The sequence below is a fragment of the Gorilla gorilla genome, chromosome 10, assembly GCF_029281585.2.
Source record: "Gorilla gorilla gorilla isolate KB3781 chromosome 10, NHGRI_mGorGor1-v2.1_pri, whole genome shotgun sequence".
NCBI classification, from domain to species: Eukaryota; Metazoa; Chordata; class Mammalia; order Primates; family Hominidae; genus Gorilla; species Gorilla gorilla.
In genome coordinates, this window is record NC_073234.2 from 84,829,057 (window position 1) to 84,853,076 (window position 24,020).

General features: G+C 38.8%; 1 protein-coding gene across 10 annotated transcripts in view; it reads left to right on the plus strand.

Annotated features, from left to right (window-relative positions):
• FRS2 (fibroblast growth factor receptor substrate 2) overlaps positions 1-24,020 on the plus strand; it is a 109,901-nt gene that overhangs the window by 47,092 nt on the left and 38,789 nt on the right. For 5 of the 10 annotated variants that reach the window (XM_055357024.2, XM_055357028.2, XM_055357025.2 and 2 more), the window contains 3 exons: positions 13,750-13,845; positions 14,903-14,945; positions 20,780-20,847. The gene's annotated coding sequence lies outside the window, so the exon portion shown is untranslated. The remainder of the gene's footprint in view (positions 1-13,749; positions 13,846-14,902; positions 14,946-20,779; positions 20,848-24,020) is intronic. The other 5 variants (XM_055357029.2, XM_055357031.2, XM_055357030.2 and 2 more) reach the window with 1 other exon arrangement.

The following is a 24,020-nucleotide window of genomic DNA, read 5'->3' on the forward strand; positions in this document are numbered from 1 at the left end:
GGGAAAAAAGACCCTCCCAGCCCTCACAGCTGTAGTTACCTTTTCTGTGTGCAGAATGATGATAGTGCTAAACCACCACAGATTGTCCACGTGGGTGGCTGAGATAGCAACACCTTTGCTTTCTGATGGTTCAATGTATATACAAACTTTGTTTCATGGGCAAAATTATTTAAAATGTTGTATAAAATTACTTTCAGCTTATATGTATAAGGTATATATGAAATGTAAATGAATTTCATGTTTAGACTTGGTCTCATTCCCAAGATATCTCATTATGTATATGCAGATATTCCAAAATCTGAAAAAAATGTGAAATTTGAAACACTTCTGGTTTAAAGCATTTTGGATAAGGGATACTCAACCTGTACATTTTTTTTTTTAATCTTTAGGGGCATTTGCCAATGGTGAATCTAACTAATCATCTAGATAAGAAATGGTGTGTGAGGCCAAAGCAGTGATCCACTGACCCTAGACTGTCCTAAAGAGCCACACCAAGGAAACAGATTTCTTACTGGAATTCTGCCATTCCTAAAGGGCACATAGGCCATTTCTAATTTCCTTTAACTCATAATTCATGCATTTATTTAAACTCTTCAGCATTGCTGTCGGTTCTGATTCATATTTAATACACGTATGTTATACATGTATTAAGCTAAAATGTCCTATAAATTTGTTGGAATGTGTAATTCTGGGGGAAAAACATTTATATTGCGAACTTGAGTTCTTCCCTTGCTCATAAGCTACTTCATTTTCTTTACCTGTAAAATATAAAATGATTTCACAGGCATTTTCCCCCCACTCTAAAAATATGTTGTAATGTGGCAAATTTATAGGGCTTGTCTTTTTTCCTCTTCTTCTTAGCATTTTTTTTCCTATATTGTATTTATATATAAAATATTAAGCATTTTTTTATGTATAAGGAATGAGGCACAAGTTAGGGAGGACCACTGAATTCATTTGGCTTATCTTAACTAAAAGTTTTGTGGATTTCACGAGAAACACTATTTCACAGCAGTAGTTCAGAGAAAACAGGTATAGCTTGTCCTGAGTGCTTTGAGATATGGATTTATTGAAGACCTCTTCATGAGACATGAATTCTACTTCTCAATTTGTTGGAAACTGGTTGAACACGTTGGCGAGATTCCTTCTTTGTCTTTTGTACAATTCCCACTTATGAGAAATTACCTTAGAATTTAGTTGTGGGAAAAATTGTCTCTATATCCTGTACACTGCTGAAAAATATTTAGAGCCTACCAGAACTACTGACAAATGAAGATAGTGTTTTCCTTCTGACAGACAAAGGCAGATTTTTTTTCTTAATTGTAACTATTTTTGGCCAGGGGGCTCATGCCTGTAATCCTAGCACTTTGGGAGGCCGAGGTGGCAGATTGCTTGAGCTCGGGAGTTTGACACCAGCCTGGGCAACATGATGAAACCCTGTCTCTGTGAAAACATAGAAAAAATATAATTAGCTGGGTGTGGTGGCACATGCCTGTAGTCCCAGCTACTTTGGGGGCTGAGGCAAGAGGATCACTTGAAACCAGGAAGTCGAGGCTGCAGTGAGCAGAGATGGCGCCACTGCACTCCAGCCTAGTTGACAAAGTGAAACCCTGTCTTAAAAAAAAACAAAAAAAGTTGTAGGCCAGGCGCAGTGGCTCATGCCTGTAATCCCAGCACTTTGGGAGGCCGAGGCAGGTGGATCACCTGAGGTCTGGAGTTCGAGACTGGCCTAACAAACATGGAGAAACCCCATCTCTACTAAAAATACAAAAGCAGCCGGGTGTGGTGGTGCATGCCTGTAATCCCAGCTACTTGGGAGGCTGAGGCAGGAGAATCGCTTGAACCCGGGAGGCGGGTAGCGCCCTTGCACTCCAGCCTTGGGAACAAGAATAAAACTCCGTCTCAAAAAAAAAAAAAAAAAGTTTTAACTGGTTTTCATTGACTTCTATTTTTGAAATTATGGATTATTGCATAGAAAATAAGGGGGCCAAGGTGTGTTTTATACAAATTGCATCCACTTCTGAGGAAGTTAATGGACTGGGTGACAGTCTCTGGGACACATAGATATGAAGATACCATCTTCAAGAAGAGGTTGTCAAATACTGAGGTGTTTTGGTATTCATGTAAGTTGGTTCCCTGGGATTGTATAAAAGGCAAACCTGCTTTAATACCAGGCTGCTCTTCATAGTGAATATTTTGTGTATTGCATTAAAATTCATGAAAAACAGTAAAATCACAGACTCTGATGCCATTTACATTTGTATGCCTCTCTTATGCGTAATGTTGAAGACATAGAAGAAAACTCACTCTGGAAGTTTCATTTTTTTAAGTTCAGGAATACGTGTGCAAGTTTGTTATATTGGTAAACTTGTGTTACGGGGTTTGTTGTATAGATGATTTCATCATGCAAGTACTAAGCCTAGTACCCAATAGTTATTTTTTTTTCTGCTCCTCTCCCTCCTCCCACCCTGCACCCTCTGGTAGGCCACAGTTGTCTGTTGTTCCCCTCTTTGTGTCCATGTGTACTCATCATTTAGCTCTCACTTATAAGCGAGAACATGGGGTATTTGGTTTTCTGTTCCTGTGTTAGTTTGCTTAGGATAATGGCCTCCAGCTCCACCTTTTGTTGCTGCAAAGGACATGATCTTGTTCTTTTTTATGACAGTTTAGTATTCCATGTTGTATATGTACCACATTTTCATTATCCAGTCTACCATTAAAGGGCATTTAGGTTGATTCTGTGTCTTTGCTATTGTGAATAGTGTTGCAGTGATCATATATGTGCGTATGTCTTTATGACAGAACGATTTATATTCCTTTGGGTGTATACCCAGTAATGGGATTGCTGGATTGAATGGTAGTTCTGTTTTTAGCTCTTTGAGGAATCACCACACTGCTTTCCACAATGGTTGAGCTAATTTACACTCTCACCAACTGTATATAAACATTCCCTTTTCTCTGTACCCTTGCCAACACGTTATTTCTCGACTTCTTAATAATAGTCATTCTGACTGGTGCGAGATGTTATCTCATTGTGGTTTTGATTTGCATTTTTTTAGTGATCGGTGATACTGAGCTTTTTTTCATATGCTTGTTGGCCACATTTATGTCTTCTTTTGAAGTGTTGGTACGTGTCCTTTGCCCACTTTTTAATGGGGTTGCTTTTCTCTTGAAAATCTGTTTAAGTTCCTTATAGATGCTGGATATTACAGCTTTGTCAGATGCATAGTTTGCAAATATTTTCTCTCATTCTGTAGGTTGTCTCTTTTCCTCTATTATTAGTTGTTTTTTTTTTTTTTTTGCTGGGCAGAAGCCGTTTAATGTAATTAGATCCCATATGTCAGTTTTTACTTTTGTTGCAATTGCTTTTGGCATCTTCGTCATGAAATCTTTGCCAGTTCCTATGTCCAGAATGATATTGCCTAGGTTGTCTTCCAGGGTTTTTATAGTTTGGGGTTTTACATTTAAGTTTTTAATCCCTCTTGAGTTGATTTTTGTAGATGGTGTCGGAAAGGGATCCAGTTTCAGTCTTCTGCATATGGCTATCAGTTATCCCAGCACCATTTGTTGATTAGGGAGTCCTTTTCCCATTGTTTATTTTTATCAAGTTTGTTGAAGACCAGATGGTTGTAGTTGTGCGGCTATATTTTTTTGCTTTCTCTTCTGTTCTATTGGTCTGTATGCCTGTTTTTGTACCAGTACCATGCTGTTTGAGTTACTGTAGCCCTGTGTTGTAATTTGAAGTCACATAGCATGATGGCTCCTGCTTTGTTCTTTTTTCTTAGGATTACATTGGATATTTGGGCTTTTTTTTGTGGTCGTTGTTCCGTATAAATTAAAAAAATTTTTTTTCTAGTTCTGTAAAGAATGTCCTTGGTAGTTGATACATTGCTTTGGTCAGTGTGGCCATTTTAATGATATTGATTCTTCCTATCCATGAGCATGGAATGTTTTCCCATTTGTTTGTGTCATCTCTGATTTCTTTGAGCAGTGTTTCGTAATTCTTGTTGTAGAACTCTTTTACGCTCCTGGTTAGCTGTATTCCTAGGTATTTTTTTTTTTTTTTTTTTGTGGCAATTGTGAACAGAATTGTATTCCTGATTTGGCTCTTAGCGTGGCTGTTGTTGGTGTATAGGAATGCTAGTGATTTTAGTACATTGATTTTGTATCCTGAAACTGCTGAAGTTGTTTATCAGATCTAGGAGCTTTTGGGCTGAGACTGTAGAGTTTTCTAGATATAGAATTATGTTGTCTGCAAACAAGGATAGTTTGACTTCCTCGCCCCCTATTTGAATGCCCTTTATTTCTTTCTCTTGCCTGATTGCTCTGGCCAGGACTTCCAATACTATGTTGAATAGAAGTGGTGGCAAGAGGGCATCCTTGTTTTGTGCTGGTTTTTAAGGGGAATGCTTCCAGCTTTTGCCCATTCAGTATGATGTTGGCTGTGGGTTTGTCATAGATAGCTCTAATTATTTTGAGGTATGTTCCTTCAGTACCTAGTTTGTTGAGAGTTTTGTTTTTTGTTTTTTGTTTTTTTTGAGATGGAGTCTCGCTCTTTCACCCAGGCTGGAGTGCAGTGGTGCGATTTGGCTCACTGCAAGCTCTGCCTCCCGTGTTCACGCCATTCTCCTGCCTCAGCCTCCCAAGTAGCTGGGACTACAGGTGCCCGCCACCGCACCTGGCTAATTTTTTGTATTTTTAGTAGAGACGGGGTTTCACTGTGTTAGCCAGGATGGTCTCGATCTCCTGACCTCGTGATCCACCCGCCTCGGCCTCCCAAAGTGCTGGGATTATAGGCGTGAGCCACCGTGCCCAGCCTTGTTGAGAGTTTTTAATGTGAAGAGGTATTGAATTTTATTGAGAGCCTTTTCTGCATCTATTGAATTGATCATGTGGTTTTTATCTTTAGTTCTGTTTATGTGATGAGTCACATTTATTAATTTATATGTGTTGAACCAAACTTGCATCCCAGGGATAAAGCCTGCTTGACTGTAGGGGATTCACTTTTTGGTGTGCTGCTGGATTTGGCTTGCTTGTTATTTTGTTGAGGATTTTTGCATCTATGTTTATCAAGGATATTGGCTGAAGTTTTCTTTGTGTGTGTGTGTGTGTCTCTGCCAGGTTTTGGTATCAGGATGATGCTCACCTCATAGAATGAGTTAAGGAGGAGTCCCTCCTCCTCAGTTTTTTTGGAATAGTTTCAGTACAGATGGTACCAGCTATTCTTTTATTCATTTCTTCTAGATTTTCTAGTTTGTGTGCATAGAGGTGTTCATAGTAGTCTGTGATGGTTATTTTTATATCTGTGGGATCAGTAGTAACATTGTCTTTGTCATTTCTCATTGTGTTTATTTGTATCTTCTCACTTCTTTTATTAGTCTAGCTAGCAGTCTGTCTATTAATTTTTTTCAAAAAGCCAACTCCTGGGTGTGTTGATCTTTTGAATGGTTTCTTGTGTCTCAGTCTACTTTGGTTCAGCTCTGATTGTGGTTGTTTCTTGTCTTCTGCTAGCTTTGGAGTTAGCTTGCTCTTGCTTCTCTAGTTCTTTTAGTTGTAATTTTAGGTTGTTTATTTAAGGTCTTTCTGACTTTTTTATGTGAGCATTTAGTGCTATAAATTTCCCTCTTCACGCTGCCTTAGCTGTGTCTGAGATTCTGGTTGTATCTTTGTACTCATTAGTTTCAAATAATTTCTTGACTTCTGCTTTAATTTCATTGTTTACCCAAAAGTTATTAAGGAGCAGGTTAATTTCCATGTAACTAAGGTTTTGAGCAATTTTCTTAGTCTTGAGTTCTATTTTTCTTATGTTGTGGTGCAGAAAGGTAGTTGGTATGATTTTGGTTCTTTTGCATTTGCTGAGGATTGTTTATGTTCAATTGTGTAGTTGATTTTAGAGTATGTGCCGTGTGGCGATAAGAAGACTGTATATTCTGTTTTGGGGTGGAGAGTTCTGTGGATTTATATCAGGTTCATTTGGTCCAGTGTTGAGTTCAGGTCCTGAATATCTTTGTTAATATTCCTCCTCAAAGGTCTGTCTAATACTGTCAGTGGGGTGTTAAAGCCTCATACTTATTATTGCATGGGAGTCTAAGTCTCTTTGAAGATCTCTTAAGAACCTGCTTTATGAATCTGGGTGCTCCTGTGTTGGGTGTATGTATATTTAGGATAGTTAGGTCTTCTTGTTGAATTGAACCTTTTACCGTTATGTAATGCCCTTGTCTTTTTTGATCTTTGTTGGTTTAAGGTTTGTTTTGTCTGAAATGAGGATTGCAACCCCTGCTTTTTCTGTTTTCCATTTCCCTGGTAGATTTTTCTCCACTCCTTTATTTTGAGTCCATGGGTGTCATTGCATGTGAGATGGGTCTCTTGAAGACAGTATACCATTGGGTCTTGCTGCTTTATCCAGTTTGCCACTCTGTGCCTTTTAATTGGGGTAGTTAGCCTATTAACATTGCAGGTTAGTATTGATATGTGTGCGTTTGATCCTGTCATCATGATGTTAACTTGTTATGCTGACTTTTTTGTGTGGTTGCCCTGTAGTGTCACTGGTCTGTGTACTTCGGTTTGTTTTTGTGGTGACTGGTAAGGGTCTTTCCTGTCTATATTTAGTACTTCTTTCAGCAGCTTTTGTAAAGCAGGTCTGGTGGTAACAAATTCCTTCAGCATTTGTTTGTCTGAAAATGATCTTATTTCTCCTTCATTTATGAAGCTTGGTTTGGCCAGATACTAAATTCCAGTGCTCCAGGAACACTGGTCACCACACTCCAATGGGCAAGTGCCAGCCAAAGCACTTCATAGGGTGATAGCAGCAGGCTTGGTCCTTGTACTCGTTTGCACATGCCAACAGCAGTGGCAGTGTGGACGTGTGTGGACTGTGGCAAGGTGCTAGCCAGCGCCAGGGTGCCAGCCTCCATGCAGGCATTTGCAGCAGCTGGGCGGCAGCATGGCTGGAGGAGGGCAGGGGGTCCCTGCAAGGAATGGAATTGGGCACTCATGGGGGCAGATCTGCTGTTCTCCATGCTTAGTTTTGGGCAGGCAGCAGTGTCGGCGGCAGGGGCTGGTGGTCTCATTGCTGCCAGTGCTCCTATGACAGTGGTGGTATGGTGGGGGATAGGGGACGGGGGTGCATTCACGGCAGCAGAGGCATGGCAGGGTGCAGACACCCTGGCTGGGAAGGGAAGACAAGATTCCTGCTGGCACGCACATGCTGGCAAAGTGATGTGAGGGGTTGCTGTGGGCTAGTGCTTGTAGGCAAAGCAGCACAGGGGAGGGCACAGTTGGGGGAGGGCACAGGCAGCCTGGTGGTGTGTGTCTGTGGGGCAGCTCTGCTAGAGCACTCTGCCAGTCAGGCATGGCCTGCCAGTGCAGGAGCTGTGATGCGGCCCCCAGGAGGTACCTGGGGGCTGCACTGCATGCAGGTGTGGCCAGGGTGGGACCCTGGGAGAGGCCAGCTGACTAAAGGGTGTTCACGTCAAACTGGCCCTGTTTCATGGACAAGACTGGCTCTGCAGAGTTCAGATCTGACAGTTACACTAGGGCTAAAATCTCCTATGGGGGCAAGTCAATTCTAGGGGAATGGGCATCCCTGGCCGTGTTCCACTACAGAGGCTGCAGCACCAAACCCTCTAGACTTGGCACAGGCTGGAGTTCTGCTACTACCACTTCTCTAAGTAGCTGTCCCTGCCAACTCAAGTGTCCATGGTGGCAGAGGGGTCTCTTTCTACTGGGATTCCAGAGGCCCCTGGTGAGAGCAGGTTGCTCCTTGCCTGTTAAACTCACCCCTTCTGCAGGAATCATTGGGGGCCAGGAACTCGTCCTGGTGCCTGGTAGCCCTGTGTAGGGTTCCCAGCTTCCTCCCGCTTCAGCTATGCCGTGTATCTTTCTTCCCTCTGATCTTAATGCCTTCCCTCTGAAGGTTTGCTAGGAGTGCACGAGTCTTCCTGATGTCCCAGTCCCTTGGTGGGAGCTGTTTCTCCTGGCTTCATGTAGTCAGCCATCTTGGAGCGTCATCCACTCTGGAAGTTTTTACCTTGATGCTCTAAATCAAATCACAATGTTAAGATGTAATATTGTTTTTTTTTTTACTAAAAAAAATGCATTTTATGTCATGGCCTAGAATGTGTGTAGCATGTTTTTATACAAACCACAAGTATTTAAATATGCATTATTCATACTGTTTGTGAGTATTCAAGAGGAAGGAAGGAAAGGAGAGAAAGATGAGACAAACATTGACTATAGAGAGACTGTGTGTGTATGATAAAGTTTCAAGAAACAATACATATCTATGTGCTCTGTGATCTGCATTTCCTTAAAATACAAAACAAAACAAGTAAATGCCACAGGTGATAGATAACCCCCAACATTGATTTCAAAACCATGCAGACCATCCCATTATCTTTATATGTTCCTAATTCTAGGTCTGCACACGAAGTCTTTGTTACTGAGAAAGGAACACTAAAATCCTAAGGCTTAAAAAAAATAAAGTTGTATTGTTTATAATTGGTATCGTGAGAATGCGTGTCCTCTCTTTCCTCTCCTTTCCTTTCCTTCATCTTTATTAACCATCAGTGCAATGGAGACTGTGAGGGAGATTATTTATTTTTTTTAGCACTATAAACTCAACCAAGTGGTATGTGTTTCTTTAAAAGAATGTTGTTTTTTGCTGATAATTTCCAGATCACAAATATTTAGAAGACTAGCATATGTATTTAGTACTTTGGGAAACTTTATTTTGATTTTAATTTCATTTTTTGAGACGGAGTTTTGCTCTTATTGCCCAGGCTGGAGTGCAGTGGTGTAATCTTGACTCACTGCAACTTCCTTCCGCCCCCTGGGTTCAAACGATTCTCCTGCCTCAGCCTCCCAAGTAGCTAGGATTACAGGCATGCACCACCACACCTGGCTAATTTTGTATTTTTAGTAGAGACGGGTTGCACCATGTTTATCAGCTGGTCTCCAACTCCTGACCTCAGGTGATCTGCCGACCTTGGCCTCCCAAAGTGCTGGGATTACAGGTGTGAGCCATGGTGCCTGGCCCATCCTTTGGGAAACTTTAAATTGATCAGTCTGTTTCTCTGTGTAAATCAGTAAGTTGTATTGATGTTTAAATGGCATGTTTTTTAATCATGGGGATAATTTGTTCTAAGGAATTTTCACTTTTTCCAACTAACTTAGGACATTAGTATAATAAGGCTACATTTCCTGGGTAATGTGTCCTGATAAGGAATTACCTTGATTTTCATTTGAAAATACAGTGGGTATATTACTTTTGCTACGTGATAGGCAGTAGTTCAATCTAATAATAACCAATTAAGCTTACGATTCAGAAAGAAAATATTCCTACACAATATTTTCTCATTAATGACACTTATAAAATCAGATGCTATTGAGTATGAAGAAATAAAGCCAATTAGTGTTATCTGATAATGTCAAGAATGTGTTCCACATGAGAGGATTTTTTAGAAAAAGAAAATTAGGAATCTAATTTTCTAATTAAGAAAATTAATAGAACTAATCATTTCATTATAAATTCTAAAAATTACTTTAAAGATAATTTAACATATACATGTGTCTGTAGATAGATGAGAAAGAAAAATATTTCAGATAGTCAGAAAAGTGTAGAAACTTTTTTTTTTTTTTTTTTTTTGAGACAGAGTGTCACTCCGTCACCCAGGCTAGAGTGCAGTGGCATGATCTCGGCTCACTGCAGCCTCCACCTCCCAGGTTCAAGTGATTCTCCTGCCTCAGCCTCCTGAGTAGATGGGACTACAGGCGCGTGCCACCACGCCTGGCTAATTTTTTGTATTTTTAGTAGAGATCCAGGATGGTCTCGATCTCCTGACCTCGTGATCCACCCGCCTCAGCCTCCCAAAGTGCTGGGATTACAGGCCTGAGCCACCGCGTCCAGCCAGTGCAGAAACTTTTGATGAACACCTGTGTGGCCACCCCATCGAACCCTGACATTTTTTCCCTGACTTTTCTGAGTGTCTGGAATAACAATCAGTCATTTAAAGGTGATTTGAAAACCAATTATTGTGCTTTGCTCTGGCCAGCTTATTTTTACTCAATTCTTTTAGACCTAAGCATGGCACATTCTTTGGTTTCACCCCTTAATGCCCTTAATAATCCCCTAATGCCACAGGTTTACTCTTAATGTATAGCAGTGAATCTTTCTTCATTTGTCCTCTTGTCTGAAGCAAGAATGGAGCAAAGTTTTTTTTTTTAATGATTTTTTTTTTTTTTTTTTTTTAAAGAGACAAGGTCTAGGTACATCGTCCAAGCTGGACTCTTAACTCATGGGCTCAAAGAATCCTCCTGCCTCAGCCTCCCAAGTAACTGGGATTCTTGTTGCGGGTCACCATGCCTGGCTTTAAGCAAATTTTTACATAAACAGCCTGGATTTACATGTTATTCCTATGGCACAAATATGGGATTTGTCATTAATAACTGTATTCCAGTTTACTGCAGATTATAATAGTGAACAAGACAAACTGGGATTTGAAATCCTGAGGCTATCTCTGATTTAGACAAGTTAGTAACCACCGTGTGCTTTAACCTTTTTGATTGGGAAATTCTGAGAATTAACTAATGTAAATATGGGGCACATAGAAGTTGCTCAATAAAAGTTTTTAATATTACTAGCTTTCTTTCAAGTGGTTGAACTTGCTAAAATTCTGATTTCTAAATGAGTGGGAGCATTTCGGTACAAAAATATTCAAGGGTTCTCTCCAACTTTCCAAACAAAGCAGATTTGAACATTAAATTTCATCATCCAACTTTTGGAACCCCTGCTAATTGTTTTCTTTGTACTCTTGGTTTATTTTTATACCTAAGGTCTGATAGGCATATAACAAATGCTTTATGTACCTTAAAGTAAGTGAAAATAGATTGTTCAGATGAAAGGTATGTGGATAAGTCAGTTTTGCAGCAATTCTAGAGAACTCTTGCCAGAACTGTATCTTTGTTTTGGTTTTCAGGGACTGTTAAATGTGATCACTGAGTCAGACTTGCTGTTTTCTCTGTCCCCTGGCTATCTCTCTTAAGACCCTGAAGTTTGCCAGCCATAGAATGTTTAAAAGGCAGAGGAGGGCTTAGCCTAGGGGGAGTTTGTTTATTTAAAGAAAAAATAATTAAGTTTAAACATCCTACCATGTCATAGCTAGTTTAGTCATGTTAAGAGTTAGTGAGTTCTTTTGATTCTTTCCTGGTGGTCTTGATATCTAAAGGTAACAGATAAATTTGAAGCAGTTAAACTTCCTGAGATTACCTGGAACCTTATAATACAATCCCAAACAGAAATCCCTAACAAAGTGGGAGGAAAGGGAATGCCATTTTTTTGCTGGTTTTTGTTTTTTGATGGGACTCTTAATTCAAATCTTCTACCACTCTGTTCTAGAGTTATGGTACAGATGATTTAAAAACAAAACAACAGTTTAAAAAAACCACACTTTGATAGATACATCTTCATTATTTCTTTGAAGTCGGGAACTTAAGAATCTTTTAAAAGGAACAGTGTAGCTCTACAGATGTTTAGACACAAAGAAAGATCTAAAAATTGATCATGTTATGTTTGAAGATTACCATCTCCCAAATTTATAATTTACTATTCCTTACAAATTCTTTGCCAGATAAGGAAAACTAAGACAGCTATTTTGGGCTTGCTCAGGACACTAGGGCAGATTTCTTTGATGAGATGACTTACAAAAACAAAGTCCTAAAGGAAGAGGATAAATAAGCCAGAGAGAGAGAGAGAGATCTCTTGTTACTGGCAGAGGGAAAAACAAGTCCTGAGATCCTGAAGTGAGAAGGTGCTTGATAAGTTTAAGGAAAGGAAAGATGCTGGTATGGCTTGAATGGGGTGAATAAGGGAGAGAGTGGTAGATGAGGTAAGAGAGATGGGGTGGGGGATAGCAGATCATGGTCTTTATGGGTCTTTGTAAGGAGTTTGGCTTTTAGACTACTGAGCTGGACTCAATTGGAGAATTCGATTAGAAGAATGACATGATCTGACTTTCTTTTGAAAATGGCTAATCTCACTGACTTGTTGAGGTGAGCAAGAGAGAGACTGGGAGATCAGACAGGGAACTATTATACTAATGTGTATGCAAAATATTGTGGCTTGGACCATGGTAGTAAGAGTGGAAGTGGTAATAATATGAATATCTTTTGAAACTGGAGCTCCTAGGATGAACACTACATGGGTAGTGACATTTTAAAATACTAGAAGGTAGGCTGGGCATGGTGGCTCATTCCTGTAATCCCAGCACTTTGGGAAGCTGAGGCAGGTGGATCACTTGAAGCCAGAAGTTTGAGACCAGCCTGGCGAACATGGTGAAACCTCGTCTCTACTAAAAATACAAAAATTAGCCAGACGTGGTGGCATGTGCCTGTAATCCCAGCTACTCGGGAGGCTAAGACAGAATCACTTGAACCTGGGAGGCAGAGGTTGCAGTGAGCCGAGATTGTATCACAACACTCCAGCCTAGGCGACAGAGTGAGACCCTGTCTCAAAAATAAATAAATAAATAAATAGTACTGGAAGTTTAAATATTTCATCAATTTAAGTTAAAAAAATTCATCTGTTTATTAATCATTTCAGTAAATCCTTATGAACGCTTATAGCATGGAATTCATTGTTTAAGGTGCTTGAAAAATACCCGTAGGCTGGATGTGGCAGCTCACGCCTGTAATTCCAGCACTTTGGGAGGCTGAGGCGGGCGGATCACCTGAGGTCAGGAGTTCAAGACCAGCCTGACCAACGTGGTGAATCCCTGTCTCTACTAAAAATACAAAAATTAGCCAGGCGTGGTAGAGCGCACCTGTAGTCCCAACTGCTAGGCAGGCAGTTGGATTGCTTGAACCTGGGAGGCAGAGGTTGCAGTGAGCTGCAATCTTGTCACTGCACTCCAGCTTGGGCAACAGAGTGAGACTCCATCTCAAAAGAAAAAAAAACAAAAACCAGTAAATAAAACCAACAAAAACCCCTTCTGTGGTTTACATTCTAGTTATAGGGGGAAAGTTGACAATAACAATAATAATTGCTTATAACAATTAATGATAATAATTGCTTACAACAATTAATGATAATAATTGTTTATAATAAATAAGCAATTTGTTGTATTCAGAATGTACTATATTAGGGCTCCCATATATTTCTTTTTTTTTTTTTTCCAGTCTGTAAATGGCATTCAGGAGTTGCAAGGTCCCACTGGGTGACAGGAATTGAGGACTGAAGAGTTCTGGTCCCGTGGGACAAATAGCCAGTTTTCTATCTCTCCCACCTCAGTCTCAGTTCTGTTAATAATGTTTTTTTATGAGAAGGTTGCTCAAGAAGTGCTTTGAGGCTGGGCATGGTGGCTCACACCTGTAATCCTAGCACTTTGGGAGGCTGAGATGGGAGGATTGCTTGAGTGCAGGAGTTCAAGACTAGCCTGGGCAATGTAGTGAGACCCTGTCTCTGCAAATAATAATTTTAAAAATTGGCTGGCCATGGCGGCATGCACCTGTGGTCCCAGCTACTCAGAAGGCTGAGGTGGGAGGATCGCCTGAGCCCATGAGATTGAGGCTGCAGTGAGGCGTGATGGTGCCACTGCGCTTCAGCCTGAGCGACAGAATGAGACCCTGTCTCAAAGGGGAAAAAAGTGCTTTGAGAGTTCTTTCTGGTCACTACAATTTAGATAATTATTCTTAAAGAGTTTTGTTATAATATATTCAAGAGTAACATTCTTAATAACTTAACCTGTATTTCAGAAATGACCATTAAGAAGTAGATGCCCAGATGCAAAAGTGATGAAACAGTCCATTTGTCATAAAGTAAGATGCAGCTGTGGCGTGTCAACCAGCTTGGTAAGTGTGGCCAAATCTTTTTTTTTTTTTTTTTTTAACTTTGTAGTTACCTACTTTGAAAATCATTTAATTAAAAAATATGGTAGACAGGCTGGGCATGGTGGCTCATACCTCTAATCCCAACACTTTGGGAGGCCGAGGCAAGTGGATCACCTGAGGTCAGGAATTCAAGACCAGCCTGGCCAACATGGTGAAACCCTGTCTCTACTAAAAATATAAAAATTAGCCAGGGATGTTGGCACGCACCTGTAATTTCAGCTACTTGGGAGGCTGAGGCATGAGAATCTCTTGAACCCAGGAGGTGGAGGCTGCAGTGAGCTGAGATTGCACCACTGCACTCCAGCCTGGGCAACAGAGTGAGATACTGTCTCAAAAAGAAAAAAAAAAAAGGTAGACATTAAAGTTACCTTGTATTTTTGGTTTTACTTTGTAGTACAAATTCTACCATACAGCTCTAAGAAGTGTATTTCTGTGATGTATCTTACAGCATAATTTTGGTCATTATGCTTCTTGCATATTTTTAAAAATTAAATTTGTTTCGTATGTTTCTTCCTAGGATTAAAAGTATACCCTTCAGTATGGGGTTTCTTATTGGAGTGGTGAAAATATTATGGAATTAGATGATGTGGTCATGGTTACAAAACCTTGTGAATATGTTAAAAAAAACACTGTTTAAAGAAATGCTTTTTACCTTATGTGAATTACACCAAAAAAAATAAAAGGACCCTTCAGAACATCAAGTCTTAGAAAGAGTATAAACTCTATTTGACTTAACAGCTGTTTTAGAATATAAAAATTGCCACATATCATCAGGTACCTAGCAAAATGACTTGATATTTAGCGAATAGAATAAGTATTTTTGTAATAAAAGTAATAAATATTGTTTTTTTATAACACATACTTTTGTTATTAGAGACCAACTGTCTCTCAAGCTTTCATAATACCAAATGTCATAGCATAATATTCTGAATGTACTCTGTTAGCATTTTGTAATTTTTCATTTTTAGTAGACTGTCTTGAAACTAACATTTCCACTTTCTACCTGAAATTTTTTTAGGAACAAAATTGTATCTGTTTTTCTCAGAAGAGAATTCCACAAGGTAAGAAATTGTAAATATAATAATAAAACTAATATTGTTGAGTAAGGCTTAATTGCTCCTGATTTTTAAAAATGTGTTTCCATGTATTCATTTAATATCTTTTCTTTATTATACGATTCTCACTAATTTATTAGCCACTGTTTTACTATGTCAGAATTTGCTAGCAAGACACAGATCATCTTGTTTGAATTTAGGATAAAAGGGTATGATAAAAGTAGTCACCTTTAAAATTCAAATACTGCTTCTCATGGTCAGAGCTTATTGAGTGGGTTTATCCTTTTTAGCAAAAAAGTTCTTCCGTTGGGGCTCATTTATCTTTTACTCGGTGGACATTGCCTACGTGACTTGGAGGAGTAGAGGGTTCATAGGAGCTCTCTTAGGGGCTGGTAGATTTGTTTGTTTGTCTGGTAAGGGTTGCATCCTCCAGAGGGGAGGAATGCTGTGTCCTTGCATGGCAGAAGGTGGAGGGCAAGCAAAACTAATGCTGAGCAAAGCTTCTTTTATAAACGCCTTAATTAGGTCATGAGGAAGGAGCCCACATTACCTAGTCACCTCCTAAAGGTCCCATCTCTTAATACTATCATATTGGCCATTAAATTTCAGCATCTGAATTTTGGAAGGGACACATTCAAACTATAGCAGGAAGGGAATTCACACATCTGCTGAAAGTGAAGCCAAGATTAAGGCTTTTTAAAATAAGTATTACTTTATATATCAGCACTTAAGTATTTATAAGATCTTTGGTGGGAAGACCAGAAAGTACTGAAGTTGATATTGACTTGTTATTCTGTTCATTGTTGAATAATCCCACCATCCTTTTTAAAAACTAAGAGAATTTTACATCAGGTAACATAGTCCCTTTCTCCAGTTTCTTTAATTTTGAGTCTTTTGTATGGCATAGTAATTTTATTATTCTTACTTTGATGTGTTACCACACTGCATAAATAGAATAGATAGTATTCTCATTTTACAAATGAGGAAACCAGTAGTACGTTTGGCTTTAGGTTCTTTTACTAATCTTATACTGCCACCCTATCAGCTGATACTTTCCTGTATATAAAAGGTATAACAACTAGGATAGTCTTAACTTGAAAGAAGTTGTTTCTAACCAGGAAGAACCTCATAGCCTGAGAAGTTTAAAAAACACACATATACAGACAAAAATATAAGCAATGAATACTGTAGGCCATAGTCAAAGGAACATTTATTAATATGGAATTGGTCCACCTCTGTTATATAGAAAAGTATTTCAGAAGTATTTCCAATTTAGAATGAATGCCATAAATTTAAGTTGTCTAGGTTTTTTTTTTTTGAGATGGCGTTTTGCTCTTGTTGCCCAGGCTGGAGTGCAATGGCGCGATCTCGGCTCACCACAGCCTCCGCCTCCTGGGTTCAAGTGATTTTCCTGCCTCAGCCTCCTGAGTAGCTGGGATTACCAGCACGCACCACCGTGCCTGGCTAGTTTTGTATTTTTAGTAGAGACGGGGTTTCTCCATGTTGGTCAGGCTGGTCTCGAACTCCCGACCTCAGGTGATCCGCCTGCCTTGGCCTCCCAAAGTGTTGGGATTACAGGTGTGAGCCACCACGCCTGGCCATATTTCTAGTTTTGAGCATGCCTGTTTACTTAAAGGTTATGTGTCTAGTTTTGATGGGTGGGAAATTAGGATTTCATTGGGATGATGAAATGAGCAATTTGATCTTGTGTTTTTCAGAATATAGTAATCCCCTCCCCGCCAAATTATTTGTTTGTAGTGTGAAAATCAGGTATACTGGATTATAAACCAGTGTCTTCCATCCCAAAAGGCTTAATTTGGTTCAGACACTGCTTTATTGTTAGAGGCAGAGATGTAGATTGTTTTTGAGGAATCCAGTGCTATTCTAGGTCATTTTAGGTCTGAAGGGTCTTCAGATATGTGATAGTAACCACTTGGCTTACACCTAGCTTACATTTAAGCCTGTGGAAAGACTGAGAGAGATTTCACATGTAGGTGGTGGAATATGGAAATGCAGATTGGTAGTCTACTTGGAGTTATGGGACTTTGAAGTTTAGCAGTCTTTTTGTTGTTCAAAAATACACTATGACATTAAAAAGACGTGGGTCTTCTGACCCTGATGTCTTATTGTGTTTTAGGGCTTCAGGTGTTACAGTTCATTTTAACTGAGGTTGAACGTAGTACACAAAAATGTGGATTGTTTTATAGTTTATAAAAGAACAGTTATTTTAGGTACCTTTTTGTTTCATGTTCCACTCTTAGAGTTCCTTATTAGCTGGCTTGGTTTTATTTTTTCAGCTACGTGCTTTTAGATTAAAAAACAAAAAAACAAAATTCAGAATAGGTTGAAACTCAACACAAATTGCTGCCACGTAACAAAAGTGCTGATCAAGTTAAATCAACCCCTGTAATGTGTACTGAAAGGAAAACCTCTCCTCTCTCCCCCAATTTGAAGAACAAGCATTTTCCCTGCCAAGAAGTACTGACTTTAAATGGACCAGCTGTCCATATTAGGAGTACAGGGTTGCTAAGGTGACCATGGCTGTTTGGAGAAGAATGCAGCTGAGAGGGCAAGTTCTTGATGTGTGAGCTGAGGGAAGGAATGTGGTGTGATTATGCATCATTCCTCCTAATCACATGCTCACAAAGTGCTGTGTGGGCAGCATGTAGAAACTACAAGTCTGAGCGCTGGAGCTTGTGTGTGGTTAAAAGCATTTTGTTTTCATGTAAGCCACAGGCTTACAGTTTAGATGAAAAAGGTCTGCCTTGTATGTATGTGTGTGTTTGGGGTTAAAGTTGGGGACGGTGCTTTGATGGTAGATGAAATGGCAATTAATTTATTTTGCTTGATACATATTTTTATTGTTTTTTAAATTATTTATCTTGGAATAAATGTCATCTTTCCAGTTGATCCTTTTCAGTCATATAGTATTAATAGTCCCAAGTAAATGATGTGTTCCTTGTAATTGTGTATTTCTTTGGCACTGTAATTTCAGAATGATTTGGAAATTGCTAAAAATGTGTTGTCTACTTGTTCCATTTCTTCTTTTTAAAAAACTGAGTGTTTTTTCCTCAAGGCATCCAAAGATAGGTTCTGGGCGTATCTGACAAATAAGTAGCCAATTTGGTAAAAATAATGATTCAAGGACAGTGAGAATGGTCAAACTAACATCCCATTTACCTGAGATGCTGTTAAGATTTTACTGTGGGCACCATTACTAATACTTGAAATGAGATCTAGATATAGGCGTTGATGTAGATACTTAAATGAAATGTGTTATTTTTGTTTTTTTATCCTTTTTTGTTAATCCCTACAGTGATGTGTTGATCTTAAATGAGGGCATAAATGTGATGTATTTAAGATGTGAAGTAGCTTGAACAGTGGCAGCCCTGTATTACATGAGCATCATATTATTTTTCATAATCAGATAGTCTCTTTGCTTTGAAATGATTGCTGTTTAAGTGATTAATTTATAAAATATGGAGGGAAATGAAAGGATTAAAATAATTTGACCTCTTGGGCTCAAGCAATCCTCCCACCTAGAATATGGCTAATTTTTATAAATGTTCCATGTGTATTTAGAAAGAATGCAACTTTTTCAGTTATTAAGTACAGTGTTATATTTATGTCTAAGAACTTGTTAATTGTTCTCTTCATATCTTCTCTGTCTTGGTTTTGTTTTGGATTCGGGTTTAGTTTTATTTGGGGACTGATTTATGAGTTTCTCTAGTAAGAAAGACATGGTAATTAATGTCTCTCACCATGGCTTTGGGTTTGTCAGTTTCTCCTTATAGATGTGTTAATTTTTGCTTTATTTATTTTGAATGTATGCTATTAAGTACATTAATAATAAGCCAAAATAATGAAACAATTTAGAATTATAATTGTTTTATCTTTTTGTTGAATTGAATTTTTATCATTATGAAAGGGCCCTCTATCTGAACACACTTTTAGCCTTACAGTTTTTTTTTTTAATTGTTGTTATTGCTGTTTTCTTGGATTAGTATAGCTAGTATAGTTTTCTTTTGGTTACTGTAGTATTTTCATTCTTTTTTTTTTTTTTTTTTTTTTTTGAGATGAAGTCTTACTCTGTTGCCCAGGCTGGAGTGTAGTGGCATGATCTCAGCTCACTGCAACCTCCATCTCCTGGGTTCAAGGAATTCTCGTGCCTCAACCTTCTGAGTAGCTGGGATTACATGCACGCACCACCATGCCTGGCTAATTTCTGTTTTTTAAGTAGAAATGGGGTTTCCCATTTTGGCCAGGCCAGTCTCGAATTCCTGACCTCAGGTGATCGCCCGCCTCAGCCTCCCAAAGTGCTGGGATTACAGGCATGAGCCACCGCACCTGGCCAGTATTTTCATTCTTTAGTTTTTCATGTATTTTGGTTGGAGTTTTGTAAATAGAATAAGGTTGAGTTTTATTTTTGTTCTGAATGACAATCTTTATTTTTTAACTGGAGAACTTTAGTCAATTGTGTTACCAATAGATTTAGTTTTTTTTTTTTTAATTTTTTTTTCTTTTTCGAGACAAGATCTCGCTCTGTTGCCCAGGCTGGAGTGCAGTGGCACGATCCTCTAGCCTCGATCTGCTGGACTCAACGACCCTCCCACCTCAGCCTCTCAAGTAGCTGGGACCACAGGCATGCGCTACTGTGCTGGGCTGATTTTCTAATTTTTTAGAGATGTTATCCCACTATGTTGCTTAAGTTGGTCTTGAATTCCTGGACTCAAGTGTTCCTACTGCCTCAGCCTCCCAAAGTGTTGGAATTACAGATGTAAGCCACCATGCCCAGCTCTGATTTACATGTATTTCTGTCCCCTTCTGTGGTTTTTCTATTTATCCAATTCTTCCTCTCATTCTTGCCAGTCTTTTGTGTTGAGTTGGACATATATATTTGTCTCATTCCATCTCCTCTCCATACCTTGCATGCATGGATACTTGTTTATAATTAGTATATTATTTATTCTTTTAGTGGTTGCTCTGGCTATTTTAACATGCTTTTCTTAGGAAAGTCCAGTTAATCAGTATCTTTAACCTATTCCTGAATAATGTAGTAACTTAGCATGCTCTGGTTGTCCTCCTCCCAACCTGTAACAGTGTTGTCTGTTATCTTAGTTTTGGCATATTCTTCTTATGCATACATACAGAATTTTAGACAAATTACTGTTTTAGGTAGTAAACCTTTGTTTAAATTTATTTACCTAATTACTGTTTTCTTGGCTTATTGTTCCTTTTTGGATCTGAGACCTTTCTTCTATGATAATTTTTTTTCTACCTGAGGTACGTTCTTTAGAATTTCCTTTAGTGAAGATCCTTTGGTGAAACAGACACTTTTTTCTTTGTTTAAAGATGTCTTTATTTCATCTTCATTCTTGAAAGGTAGTTTCTCTGTGTGTAGAATTCTGTTTTCTCATCATATTGAAGACATTATTCCAGTACTTTGACTGCTAGTATTGCTGTTGAAAAGTCTTAATTGCCCTTCCTTTGTAAGTAATAACCCTTTTATTTGGCTGTCTTAAGCCTTTTTTTTTCTTTCCCATTTAGTGTTTTGCAGTTTTGTATAATGTATTGAGGCATTATTTTTTTCATTCCATCATTTTATTTTTTGTAATCCCACTTGGGATTCTTTGGGCTTCCTGGATCTGAGGATAATAATAATGTCTTTGAATAATTGTGGAAAATTCTTAACCATTATCTCTGAATAATGCCTCTTATTTTCTCCTTCTATAACTCTAATTAGACATATAGTCTATTTTTCATGTTACTTATGCCTTTTCATCCTTTTTCGTCTCCACAAACTCATTTAAGAGCTGGCTTATAGTTATAAATTCTTGCAGGAGATTTTCTTCTTTCTACCGGCATCAAGATCAAGCAGGCAAGTTTACTTGCTGTCATCTTCTACAAGGTAGGTTTACTGCTCATTCATTTGTACTTTGTGGATTTTGGGATTTGCAACTGTATGCAAGGCAGTCTTGATCTATATAGTCTGTCTCCCGCAGTCTGCAGTTTTCTAAGCAGCATTATGAAATTACCTTAAAGTCAAGAGTCACCTTTCGTAGCTTTTTACATTTGTGCCAAAATAGGAAAATGTTTAATAATAAAATTTAAAAAGCAAATTTTATATATATATAGCATTGCAGATTATATATATATATATACATATATATATATAAAGCATTGCAGATTCCAGCAGTAGAGCCAGTCTGGACATCTAACCTACCATGTTGCTAGAAATAGAATTCCTTGATCCATTTCAAATAACATACAACTTACGTAAGGTTTGTATGAGAAACATAATACAGAATGCTAATCGGCAGTCTCCCATTAACAAAAAAAGGCCCTGGCCTTAAGTTTGGTAAATTCATGCCTTTTTATAAGTTTAAGCTAAAATAAAATGATTCATGCCTTTTTATATGTTTAAGCTAAAATAAAATGATTCATGCCTTTTTATATGTTTAAGCTAAAATAAAATGTTTAAGGTAAGTGGTGTGTGTGGGGGTGGTATGTGTGTTTTAATTTCCTGCCTTATCCAACTAACTTCATGTCCATTTGAATTAAGATGGATTCTATTGAACTTCCTCTTTTATTCCTCACATTATACATTTGTCACCTTTTTCTCTTTGCAACAAAAATGGCGTGTGTTAAGTTTATACTTTTAAAAATTTAGGTTCCCTTATATTATTCAGATGCATTATTTTCAAAGCACATTCATAAAAAGTGATAATACCCTATCTATAATTATATTAATCTTTCAACTTCATAGTCTTAGTCTATTCTCCATGAGTTTATTTCTATATTTTGTTATGCAAATTCTCCACAAAATAACATAACATTTAGTTACACAGAGGCCGTCCTAGATGCCATGACACCCCGGTAGCAAGAGCACACCAAGAACCCAAATCTTGGTTTCTAATACAAGTTGATTATCCTTATCCTTATCCTAAATGCTTGGGATCAGATGTGTTTTGGATTTCAAGGTTTTTGTTTTGTTTTGTTTTGAGACAGAGTCTCACTCTGTTGCCCAGGCTGGAGTGCAGTGGCATGATCTCAGCTCACTGCAACCTCTGCCTCCTAGGTTCAAGTGATTCTCCTGCCTCAGCCTCCCAAGTAGCTGGGATTACAGGCACACATCACCATGCCTGGCTAATTTTTTGTATTTTTAGTAGAGATGGGGGTTTCACCATGCTGGCCAGGCTGGTCTTGAACTCCTGGCCTCTTGATCTGCCTACCTTGGCCTCCCAAAGTGCTGGGATTACAGGCGTGAGCACTGTGCCCAGTTGGATTTCAGGGGGTTTTTTGGATTTCAAAGTATTTTCATATACATAATGAGATATCTTGGGGATGGGACTCAAGTCTAAACACAAAATTTATGTTTCATATATGCCTTTACACATAGCCTGAAGGTGATTTATACAATATTTTAAATAATTTTGTGCACGCATCATGTGAGGTCAGGTGTGAAATTTTCCACCTGTGGTGTCACGTTGGTGCTCAAAAATTCTCAGAATTTTCCAGTTAGGGATGCTGAATCTGTACCCTTCTCCTTTAAAAAGGACCAGGGTTCCTTGGAGAAATGGCTTAATCTAGGACTAGGGCAAGAAATAGACAAGATCCACTTTGGGAGGCCAAGGCGGGCAAATCACGAGGTCAGGAGTTCGAGACCAGCCTGGCCAACATGATGAAACCCCGTCTCTACTAAAAATACAAAAAATTAGCTGGGCGGGGTGGCGGATGCCTGTAATCCCAGCTACTCGGGAGGCTGAGGGAGGAGAATCACTTGAACCCAGGAAGTGGAGGTTGCAGTGAGCCGAGATTGTGCCACTGCACTCCAGCCTGGGCGACGGTGCGGGACTCCGTCTCAAAAAAATAAAAATAAACGCCGGGCGTGGTGGCTCACGCCTGTAATCCCAGCACTTTGGGAGGCCGAGGCGGGTGGATCATGAGGTCAGGAGATTGAGACCATCCTGGCTAACACAGTGAAACCTCGTCTCTACTAAAAATACAAAAAATTAGCTGGGTGTGGTGGTGCGCGCCTGTAGTCCCAGCTACTAGGGAGGCTGAGGCAGAAGAGTGGCATGAACCCAGGAGGCAGAGCTTGCAGTGAGCCGAGATGACTCCACTGCACTCCAGCCTGGATGACAAAGCGAGACTCCATCTCAAAAAAAATAAATAAAATTAAAAAAAATTAAAAAATAAAAATAACAAAATAGACAAGATCAGCTTAGAACATCTTGTAGTGCCAAAAAAAAAAAAAAAAAAAAAAAGTAAAGAAGGACTTCAACAAAAAACCCACAAAATGGGACTATGTCAAAGGGGGCATAGGAGTCACCTAAAAGAGCTAACAGTGATCAAAGTTGGAATAATTTGAAAAAGAAAATAAGTAAAGTATAAAGTAGTATTGAATTATAACTCAGAGTATAAAATAAATATCCACGGGCTGATAATGGTATGAATAAATGATTGAATAAATAAGTAAATGGAGAAGAGACAAATCTGTACAGAAGAACTCCAAATAATGTATGTCAATACTCCACTTTCATCATGGTGAAACACAACTCCCTAATCCTTAAGTGTGGGCTGTGCATGCCTTTCTTCCAAGAAGTACAGTACTTCCAAGAAGTGCAGAAGAGTTCGGGGAGAAGTAACTTCACAGTGGAGAAACCTGACAGCCAGGTAGGTTGTCAGGGGTAACATCAACAGTGATAAGTCATGTTGATAGTGTGTTTCAAGGGCTATGTTGTGATAAAAGTGGCACTTTATCTCTGTGATCCCCCTGCCCAAATCCCATACTCCCAGTCTAATTATGAGAAAAGCATCAAATTCCAAGAGAGGAGAGGCATTCTACAACATACTTTACCAGTGCTCCTGAAAATGGTCAGGATTATCAAAAACAAGAAAAATCTGAAAAACCATTACTGCCAAGAGGATCCTTAAGAGACATGATGACTAAATGTAATGAAGTTTGTTTTTTAAAAAAACCACAAAACTGAGTCCCTCAAGAATTTTTTTAAACCTAGAAGTCACGTACTTTGCAACTTTTATTAGATTTTAGATCGCATCCCACTCTTGAATGCATAT